This window comes from Bos mutus, chromosome X, assembly GCF_027580195.1.
Source record: "Bos mutus isolate GX-2022 chromosome X, NWIPB_WYAK_1.1, whole genome shotgun sequence".
In the NCBI taxonomy this organism is placed as follows: Eukaryota; Metazoa; Chordata; class Mammalia; order Artiodactyla; family Bovidae; genus Bos; species Bos mutus.
In genome coordinates this window covers 30,019,384-30,029,846 of record NC_091646.1, presented here as the reverse complement: position 1 = coordinate 30,029,846, position 10,463 = coordinate 30,019,384, and the positions used below count along the sequence as shown (strand labels likewise).

The 10,463-nt window shown below is 46.4% G+C and overlaps 1 protein-coding gene across 6 annotated transcripts in view; it reads left to right on the top strand.

Annotated features, from left to right (window-relative positions):
* The first annotated feature begins 6,065 nt into the window (after positions 1-6,065).
* The window catches only part of MTM1 (myotubularin 1), a 92,469-nt gene continuing 88,071 nt past the window's right edge, over positions 6,066-10,463 (top strand). For 4 of the 6 annotated variants that reach the window (XM_070365807.1, XM_070365809.1, XM_070365806.1 and 1 more), the window contains exon 1: positions 6,066-6,128. The gene's annotated coding sequence lies outside the window, so the exon portion shown is untranslated. Of the gene's footprint in view, positions 6,129-8,253; positions 8,362-10,463 lie in introns of those variants that run through there. The other 2 variants (XM_070365805.1, XM_070365808.1) reach the window with 2 other exon arrangements.

Here is a 10,463-nt window from a genome sequence, read left to right as displayed (position 1 = left end):
ATATACTTTTACACTTTTCCATAGTAGCTGTACCACTTTACATTCCTACTGACAATGCCCAAGGGTTCCATTTCTCCACATCCTCACCAACACTGGTCATTTTCTGGAGTTTTGTTTTGTTTTGTTTTGTTTTTGATAGTAGCCTAACGGGTGTGATGTGAGATCTCATTGTGGTTTAGATTTGCATTTCCCTGATGATTAGCAACCTTGAGCATCTTTTCCTTTGCTTATTGGCCTTTTGTATGTGTCCTTGGGAGAAATGTCAGTTCAAGTTCTTTGCCCACCTTTTAATTGGGTTGACTTTTTTCTTGTTGAGTTGTAGGGGTCCTTTGTGCATTCAGCATATTACTCCTTCACCAGATATGCTATTTGTAAATACTTCCTCCCTTACCATAGGTTACCGGTTCACTCTGTTTTGTGTCCTTTGATGCACAGAATTTTTAAATTTTGATGTAGTCTAATTTACCTATTTTTACTTTTGTTTCCTGTGATCTTGTTGTCACATCTAAGAAATCATTACTAAATCCAATGTCAAGATTTCCCTCTGTTGTCTTCTAAAAGTTTTATAGTTTTAACTCTAACATTTAGGCCTTTAATCCATTTTGAGTTAATTTTTTTGTGTGGTGTAAGATCAGGGTCCAACTTCATTGTTTTACATGTGGATATCCAGTTTTCCCTGCACCATTTATTGAAAAGATTGACCTTTCCCCATTGGTTGATCTTTGTATCCTTGTTAATAATCATTTGACCTTATATATGAGGATTTGTTTCTGGGTTTTCTACTCTATCTCTTGGACTGTATGTCTCTCTTTATGCCAATACTACACTGTTTTGATTAATGTTTTAAAATCAGGAAGTGTGAGTTGTCCAACTTTATTCTACTTTTTCAAGATTGTTTTGGCTATTTGGGGGTTCCTTCAACTTCCATATGAATTTTAGGACTGATTTTTCTATTTCTTCAAAAAGAATGCCATTGGGATTTCAATACAGATTGCATTAAATCTGTATATTGCTTTGGGTACTATTGATATCTTAATAATATTCAATCTTCAAATCCATGAACACAGATGTCTTCGCATTTATTTGTTATCTTTAATTTTTTCAGCAATGTTCTGTGGTTTTCACTGTACAAGTCTCTCATCTCCTTGGTTAAATTTATTCATAAGTTTTAAAAATTATTTTTGATTAATTAATATTCACTAGCAAAATTTTATTAAGGTTCAGTGGCTAATTGCTGAGATTCATGTTCTTCGTCTGTCATTTCTCCCTCTCATATATTCTCGCTCAATTTTGATCTTGGATCTCTAAATTTCTCACTGTTTGGAAAGTAGCATGCTATTTTCCTCAACATAAATTAGCACAGCCCCTTTAAATAAAAAGATAAAGCTCTTTTTAAACATCTGTTTTGAATAAAACACACTTTAATGTATCATGAAATAGTTCCTCATGGGGCTTACTTCCTCAAAAAATTTTTAGTGTACGAACTGAGATTTGTAAATAAAATTCATAATTGGGGGCAGAGGGAGGGTATCTTGTGAGTTGACCTTCCTTCTGAATGGCTTTGTTTGGCTGTGTGATCTCACTGGGGCCTGGGGCAATTTTCTCACCAGGCTGCTTGTGGACTAACCTCAAAGCCATTCCTGAACACCTCTATTTGCCTAGTGATGATGAGGGAGACAAACAGGGCTGGCCCATGGAAACATTGTGATGTCATAATCCCTGCATGTCTGGTCCCTGTGTCCAAAAAGCCCTGGGGAAAAAAAAAGTCTGAGTTTCTCTCTGTGTGTAAGTGTTTTCCTATTCCATTCCTTGGCTCAGACTCCACCCAGCACCTGGGAAAATAGACACTGTGGACCAGCGGGGCTTCTCTAAGGAGGTCCCAGCTCAGCACTAAGTTAGGCGGGAAACTGGAAGGGAGACAGCAGCACTAGCACCCTGGTCTACAGATGAACACAGGGTCCGGTGGACCCCACGGTACCCTGGAGTCCTTCCATGTGTACCCCAGCTCACTGGTAAATTCTCACTGCTAAGAAAGAAAGCACTGACAACTTCCTGTCCCTGAGCCCACGAACATCATGTCTATTTCTCTAGGCTCAACTCTGCGGCTTCTTCCATCCAGGTAAGCACTCCCCATCCCACCCCTGCAGAGCTGGGCCATCATCCTCTCCTGGTGATGGCTGTTCCCTAGCCCAACCCAAGCTTTTGCCTTACAGCTCACCCTTGGTATGTGTAGGGCAAGCTTCACCACCCTTTCCCCTTCAAGGCCTTGGGCCTTTTGAAAACAACCAGCCAACCAACCAAACAAAAACAGATGAACAGTTGTGGACAGCCTCAGGAACCTTAACTGAGGCTACTTCCTCCCTCTCCTTAAACTTCAACTTTACTGAAGTACAATTTCTCTACAATGAAATTCACCTAGTTCATGTTTAGAGTTTAATGAGTTTCGGGCATTTGTATACGATCATGTAATCACCATCTCGGTCAAAGTATAAAACATGTCCACCCCCCACCGCCCAAGACTCCCTTCTTTGCCCTTTCACAGTCAATCCCCTTCCCATACCTCTGGCCCCACAAATCTACTTTCTGTTAGTATAGTTTTGCCTTTCCCTAAATGTAATATACATGGAATCATACAGTATATAACATTTTGTGTATTATTTATTCTACTTAGCATAACATTTTTGAGATTCATTTCTATTGATGTTTCAGTGGTTCTTCCTTTTTGTTACTGAGTAGTATTGCATTGTGTGGACCTATCTTTGCTTAGTCATGCATCAGTTGATGGGAATCTGAGATGTTTACCTCTGGACTATTATTTTTAAAGGCTACTATGAATATTTGAATACAAGTCTTTTTAGGAACATAAGATTCCATGTGTCTTGGATAAATACAGGAGTGATATTGCTTGGTTGTGTGTACATTTAACTTTATAAATCACTGCCAAACTTTTCCAAAGTGCCTGTACCATTTTCCTGAGGCTACTTTTTAAATAAAGGGTAGGCGTGGGGAAGAGGACACAGAAGGACCTCGTGGTTCTTTTAGAAGCAGAAGTTAGTCCTAGGCACTCATGTGTTTATACTGCTCAATAAGCTTATGAAGTAGACACTAATATCCCCATTTCACAGATGAGGAAATCCAGGTTTAGAGAGAAGAACTTGCCCAAAGTCACACACTCAACGAATGGAAGAGCTAGAATGAGCCCAGGGGCCTTCATGCCGATGCCCAGGGGCCTGCCTCTTCCCTCTCCTGCCTCTTGCCAGCAGCCACCTGGCAGCTTGGGCATGCTGCTGCCTCAACACTGTATAGCACCTTCCCCTCTGTCTTTGATGAACTAGAACACAGCAATCCTGGGAAATGGCCTTCAACTCCCTTTTTCAGAGGAAGCAGCTAACAATCAGAGAGGTGAGGTGACATTGCCAAGGCTAACAGCTTGTCTATAAAATTTCTGGGACTGGGATCCAAATTTCCAGACTCCAGGCACTCTCTGCCAGAGCCCAGGGCCCTGCAGCTACACTGAAAAGTATTCATTTCTAACCACTTCCATCTTGAGCTTTCTCTTTTATAAGGATGTCTTTCCCTTTCCTCCACCTTCCACCACTTCAGGCCCAATATAGGGAGCCTGGCAGAATAAGGTGGTCACAGTCCCCAGCGTGCATCAGGCCGAGGCAGGGTGGGGACTGGAGGGGGTCAGAGCACCAGCATCAGGGACCTGGGGATGACTGTGCTGAGGGAGAGAGGTAGGAAACAGGCCATTTCCTCTCTCAGGACTGCTTCTCCCTAGGAGGCTGGAGGTGGGGAGGGGCACACCTAGTCAGGCCAAGGGTGTGGGCCCCTCCTGGTCCTTCCTGCTTTACTTCTCCCAACTTGGGAGAACAGGATGGAGCCCCAGGGCATAGGCAGCTCTGTGTCTTAGCAAAAGCAGGCAGCCTTTGGTAAGGATGGGATGTTTTGCTCCACCTAGAAAGGTTCCAATGCAGCAGCCTCTGTCAAGTCTACGTCTGCCCCTCCCTCTCCACAGGGCCCTGGATTAGAGGTGTGTGCCCCTGTGAAACAGAAGGAAGCCTGAAGAACCCCCAATACACACACACACACACACACACACACACGTGCGCGCGCACACGTTTGAACTGACCAAAAAATTCATTCGGGTTTCCCATACCAGCGTACAGAAAAACTCGAACAAACTTTTTGGCCATCCCAATACTTTGGCCTGTGAGTTGCCACCCCAACCTGAGGCAGGGCAGGTCTTGGTCAAGAATACAGCCAGCTCACCAAGGGCACGGTGGGAACGCCTCTGCAGGGCTCCAACTTGGCAATTTTCAAAGTGCTTTCACCTCTCTCCCCTAGTGATCCTGCACCAAGGCCATGAGGCAGGAAGGCAGGAAGGAGTCCCCACTTCCATTTCACAGGCCAGAGACTGTCCTTCTCTATCGGGCTGCCTCCTTCTCCAGCTGAGGCTAGGTCAGGGCTGGGCCCAGGTTGGAGGTGGTGGCGAAATCTTCAGTCACAACCTCCTTAGGACAAGGAGTGTCTTTGCTCTGTACCCTGACCCCTCCTTCCCACCTCCCCCTCCCCAGTGAGCAAAGGGCTTCAGCCTCATCCTAGGATGTAGTGCTTACAACAGGCAAGGCCTCCCACCCAGCTGCTGCTCTCACTCCACCCAACCACAGGGTCCTTCTCCCTCTGCTCCAAGACTCACAGATTTGGGAATCTGGTTACTTGGTGGCCTGCCAGGGAGCCTGTGCGGCATGCAATGCATACAGTCAAGAAGCTTTTACTGAGCTTCCTTTGATATCTGGCACAAAAATGAACATGCTTCAAAGAAGTTCATAGTCGGGGGAGGGGAGTTGATGGGGCAGACTGGTAGGCAAATAGTAACTAACATCAGTGCTATGAGAAGGGCCCTGGGAGGAGCTTCTAGTTCTGCCTGTCCTGGAGCAAGTGCTATTCTGCTGCCTTTCTAGGAGTATGGCCAATCCAGGAGAAAGGAACGACAAGTGGAAGGGGCTGGAGGGAGGAAAGAACAGCGGTGCATTCAGAGAGGAGAAAGAAGTTGGCTGTGATTAGACCAGAAGTTGGAGTGGAGAGGGAAGAGACACATTGGGAGAAGTGGCTGATAAGTAGGTGGGGTTAGGGTTTGAAGGGCCTTGTTATTCAGATGAGAAGTCTTGAATCTTCAATAGGGTTAATATATGTGTGTGTATATATTGATATAATGATATATGCTTATTTACACACACACACACACAATGGTATCATGTTTTTGATGCTGGAGTAGTAAGAAAGAGGCAAAAAGTTCGTGTTAAAGTAATCCTATTTACCATCACTTACCTGAGCTGCTTAGTATACTTATAATTTAACCCAAGGACTATTGCAGTAATAATAATACTCTTTTACTATTTTTTTGTTACACACTGAATTCTCTTCCTGAAGTTGTCTTTTTTTCTTTTCCTTTCTTTTTACTGAATTAATGATCGCCTGTCCTGAACCTCAAAAAAGTAGAGGGAACTTTGTCCTGAAATGTTTCCTTTCACTATGTCTCTAGAGAGTTCTTGGAAAGGTGCTGGCGTGGCATGAAGGACACCACAGTCAGTGAAATATTTTTCCTTTATAGGAGCTCAGCTTCACACAGCCAACCCTGAGTCCCCAAAAAGCTCAGTTTAGCGACGCCCGCTGAAGTTTTATCTAGAGAAGTTTTCTCTCTGAATTTCCCCTTTACTGGGGAAAAACAGCGAGACGCAGAGAAAAATTCTAGGACTACACTACCCAACAGCCTCCGCTCGGACTCTAGCCCAACTTCTAACAGGGTGGCCCCTAGCATCTTGGTCCCGCCCATTCCCGGTACTGTATTTAGAACTACAACTCCCAGCTGCTTCCACTCACCGGGCCCCTCAAAGAGGGTTTCCCAGCAGCCTCCTGGGCGAACAGGAGCTGCTCCTCGGGCTTAGCCGGCTCCCTCTGCCGGCCCCGCCCCTGGCACGTGACGCACGCCCACCAACCCGCTCGCGGAGGAGGGCGGCGGGCGGTGGCCAAGGGCGGGGAGGCCGCAGGGGGCGGGGCCTGGAGGGGGCGGAGCAGGGCCCGGGAGCCGAGCAGCCTGGCAACGGCGGTGGCGCCTGGACCCCGAGGTGGGTGCGCGCTCGCGGCTGGCCTGGCTCGGAGCCGGGTACTGCGGGAAGCCGTGGTGGTGGGACAGGGAGGACGAAGTTGTGACTCCTGGGGCCGGCAGGTCCCACGGGGCCTTGAAGTATCCTCAGGAGTGGGTGGAGGGGGGCGGTTAGCCCAAGTGCCTTCGCTGTCCGGCCAGCCAGGGCTGGGGCCGGGGAGCAGCAGGCAGGTGCCTCCGGCTTCTCTCGTTCTCCCTGCCCAAGGTCCCGGGCTGGCAGCGGGCGAAGGTCGGGACAGGAATCGGGCAGGCTGGCCGGGAGGGTGGGGGAGTGGGGGCGTCGCGGCCGCTGCCCGGACTTTGCTTCCCCGTCCCGGGGCGGCAAACGGGCTGGGCAGCCGCCCTGCCTCCCCCGCGACGCGCCGCGGCTGGTCCTCGCCCTGACCCTCCGGGCGGGGCGGATGTCTCTCTGCCTCATCCCCCGTGGGTCCGGCGGAGGGGCCGCCGGCCGGCACTGTCCGCGAAGCCTTGATCGGCGCTCCCGACTGGTGTTTCTGTGTCACACACGGGAGCTTTATCTGCTTTTGCAACAGTTGACGGGAGATTTGAGGAGCAAACGGTTAGTTCCCTGATACGCAGTCGGAAGTATATACAGGCACGATTGCAAGCGCCCTTTGCCGAGTGGCCTCCCTTAACTGTCTTGCTGCGCTCAGGAAGTGAAAACTAATTTTAGTTTTTGCCTAAGCAAATATGAAATCAGTTTGCTGCAAAAACTAAATCACGGGCTTTATAGAGGCATGCAAAGTATGAAGCGAAGTGGATTGGGACTGGTTATTAAACAGACATAGTAGACCTGCACAAGAATGGAATCAGGGTATATTAGAATTGACTAGGACCTTTAAGTGTGTATACTTCACTTGTTTGCTCGATGGGGAAGCTAAAGCCCAGAGAGGTTAACTAACGTGGCAAAATTAATGGCAAAGTTTATATTACAAGTCAGGTTTCTGGGGGCATCATAGCATCCCTCTAGCCTGGGTGGCTTTTATCACAGCTCAATTTTGTTCTTTGTAAAGTATCCACCCTAGAGTCTATGGAGACTGAGCCAGCAACTTTGCTGTAGTTCAAACCATTTTTTTGAATTGCCTTCAAAACCTGTTTACCAGACTCTTAAGGCTTCTTTTATAGACACATTTTCTTTTTCACCCAACATATATATTGGGCATGATCACTTGTTCACTAGATTTGACTCTGAATGACTTTTTGACTGTTTCGCAAAACCCAGCATAGCGTCAAGAGATTCCACAGCATGGAGTAAGTTCAAACCAGAGATCCTGCCAGTGTGTAACAGTTTCTCGAGGTACTTGAAAGTGGAGAGCATTCGAGGAGGCTTTTAGAGTCTAGTATGGTCAAGTCTGGGGCTTCCCAGATGGCACTAGTGGTATAGAACCCACTGCCAATACAGGAGACATGAGATGCAAGTTCAGTCCCTGTGTCAGGAAGATCCCCTGGAAGAGGGCATGGCGACCCACTCCAATATTCTTGCCTGGAGAACTCCATGGACAGAGGAGTCCATGAGGTCACAGAGTTGGACACGGCTGAGATGACTTAGCTGACCATGCATTCATGGTCAAGTCTAGTATGACTTACTAGAGTCTAGTAAGTCCAGTAACCATTGGTCTCCTTACCTTAAAGTTAGAAGTTGTATTGATTATCAAGCTGTCATTGGTTTCATTCATTAAACTCAGAATGCCCATGCAGTGCCTGTAGAGTCCTGAGTGCTAGGAAGATAACAGACAGCGCCACTGACAAGGTCCCTGCCTTCTAGAGCTTCTGTGTGGGGAAGCAGACAATAAAAAAAATAAACAATGATATATTTTCTAACAGAGATGAGCACTGAGGAAGAACAGAGCTCTGAAACTCTAAGATGACCATCTAGCAGGCCAGCATGCTTGTGAGGGGGTTGGGTATTACTTAGCATCGCTAGTGTTAGATGGTCAGCTGCTGCTCCATTAAAGCAAATCACCATATCCAAAAGTAAATCTGTCTGAATCCAGGAGATCCTTTGGGAGGTCATCATTTCTCCAGCGATTGCCTCTTGGATGTAAGTTTGTCACAGCCTCATTTTTACTTGCATTCCCTCTGCCCCACCCCAGGCAAATAGTAAGTGGTTTCAAACACCCAGGGAAGTGAGCTTCTCATCCTTCATTGTCTCAGTAGCTGCCTCACTCCTGCTACGAAAGGCCCTACTGACTGAGGTAAGGGTTGGGTGTTAACCCTATGCCAGTGTCTGCTGGTTGGGAGCTACCTGACACAGCTATCTCTTCCTGCATGCTGGTTTGTACTGGGAACCTACCTTGGGAAGGAGACCTCAATCCTTGTGTTGTGCTTAGTTAAGAAACTAGTTCATTTTGAAATTAGCTCTAGAGTCAAGAGACACCCAACTTCCTCAGAAGAAGAGTGCCAATAAAATGGTAACTTAAAGTTCATCTGCTTAGTACCCTCTCAGTTCTTTCCTTTTCTGTATGTTCAGTGGCATCAAAGTAAATGTTTTCATTTTTACAGGTTCCAAAAAATCATTAAAGTTACCAAAAAAATATGCCAATATTCTTTGTTCCTAAATGAAAGGATTAACAAAATGTAGTTACTTTAAAAACCACTGAAAGAACATGGGGTTCTCGGTCTTATTGAGGACTGCAAAATAAGGAGAAAGCGGAGCCTCTTCAAGGCTTCTGTGACAATCTGAAGTGGTGGCCAAGGATTTCAAAAGGCCAGAGTTTCTCGTTATTTCTAAAGTTTTTTCAACTTTATAAAAGAATAAGAGGTTGTTTTCATTACTAGCTAGTAATTGCCCTTCCCTGTTTCTGACCTCTTTGAAGTTCTGCTTTCTTTATTTTCTAGTTTCTCGGTTCATTATTACTTTTTGGCAGATAGGGGACAGCCCCTGTTGTTCGCCTTTAAGGTGTTGACTCAGGATTTGGGTCCTGGCTGTACTATTGGCTTTGTAACGTCAAGTGAGCTCCTTACCTCTGTGCCTCAGCTTCCTTATCTGTAAAATGAAGATAGTAACAGTAGTCCCTTCCTCCCAGGGTTGTTGGCAGGCCTGCAGGATAAGGTATATGAGATGCTTATAATAGCATCTTACACATAGTAGGCACTCAAGAAATGTTAACTGTTACTGGCTTGAGCTACGTGGGACTCCTTTCTTTTAAAGAAGAAAAATATTAGCCATGTCTCATGAAATGTTTGGAAATCTGATGAGCATGGTTTTCTAGACATTTTTCTGCATTTCATTGTTGACCCCAGCATTAAGTTTAAGATGACATTGTCAGCAGCACACACAGTTCTTGCCCACCTAAGTTCTGTTTACTATTTGGACTCAGAAATTACTTGAGCCCATATTTTGTTTGTGGCTATAGACAAGAATAGAATAAGAGAGGTTTTCTTTCCATTCCTCTGCTTTGAGAGCCAGAGAGGACCAGGAGACCCAGTTGGCATTAGTCAGGTGAGATCCAGTTGCCATCCTGTAGTCAGAGGATAGTTTTTTTATTAAATGTTTACGGTGGATTTATCCACAGGACCACCAGGAGGGTGGCATCCTTTTTAAGAACGTGGCAGGCATCTCTTTAGAAAATTGGCATCATGTACTAGTGCTTTCTATTTCTACCCAAGGAGCAAGGAAGAGTAAAGGAGCCTTGTGTCTGTGGGAGATGGTAGAAAGCCCCTTCTTAGCCCTGTAACACTGGACAAGTCTTTTCTCCTCGCTGCTGTTGGCTCATCTTTGTAAGATAGACCTAAGGCAGCCTGTACCTCCAAGGTCCCAGAGCTCTTCAGGGGAGCCAGTGTGCATCAGCATCCTTTGCTGACTGTAGGGCATTATTATTATGGCATCCATGTGTTATGTAAGCCATCGCTATTGGGAGAACTGGTGTGAGAGGGCAGCATCCTTCTGGTTCTTGGCGCATCCTCGCTGGGGGTGTGATCTCTTTGCCCAAGCCCACTTCTGTCAGCACTGAAACATGCACGTGTTTTGTTGAGTCTCTCAGATGGACCTGAAGCCACTGGTACACCGTGTGAGCTTCCATTTTGTTGATTCCTAAAATCATAGTGCTGTGTCACCAACAATCCCAGGGCAATAGTGAGGTCATCTCTGCACCAGGGAATATTGCCTGCCTCTTCTGTCTCAGAATGGAAGGCTTTCATTTTTCAAATCAACACCTTACCTCAGCTTCTCAATGCAGCTTGATGCCCTGCCGAGTTCCTCCACTCCTGGGGCTCGGGTTGGAAGCAGTCCAGGGACTCATTGCTCTCCAGGTCCACCGCACCTTCCCTTCCAACAGGATGGGGGCCAAATGCTCTT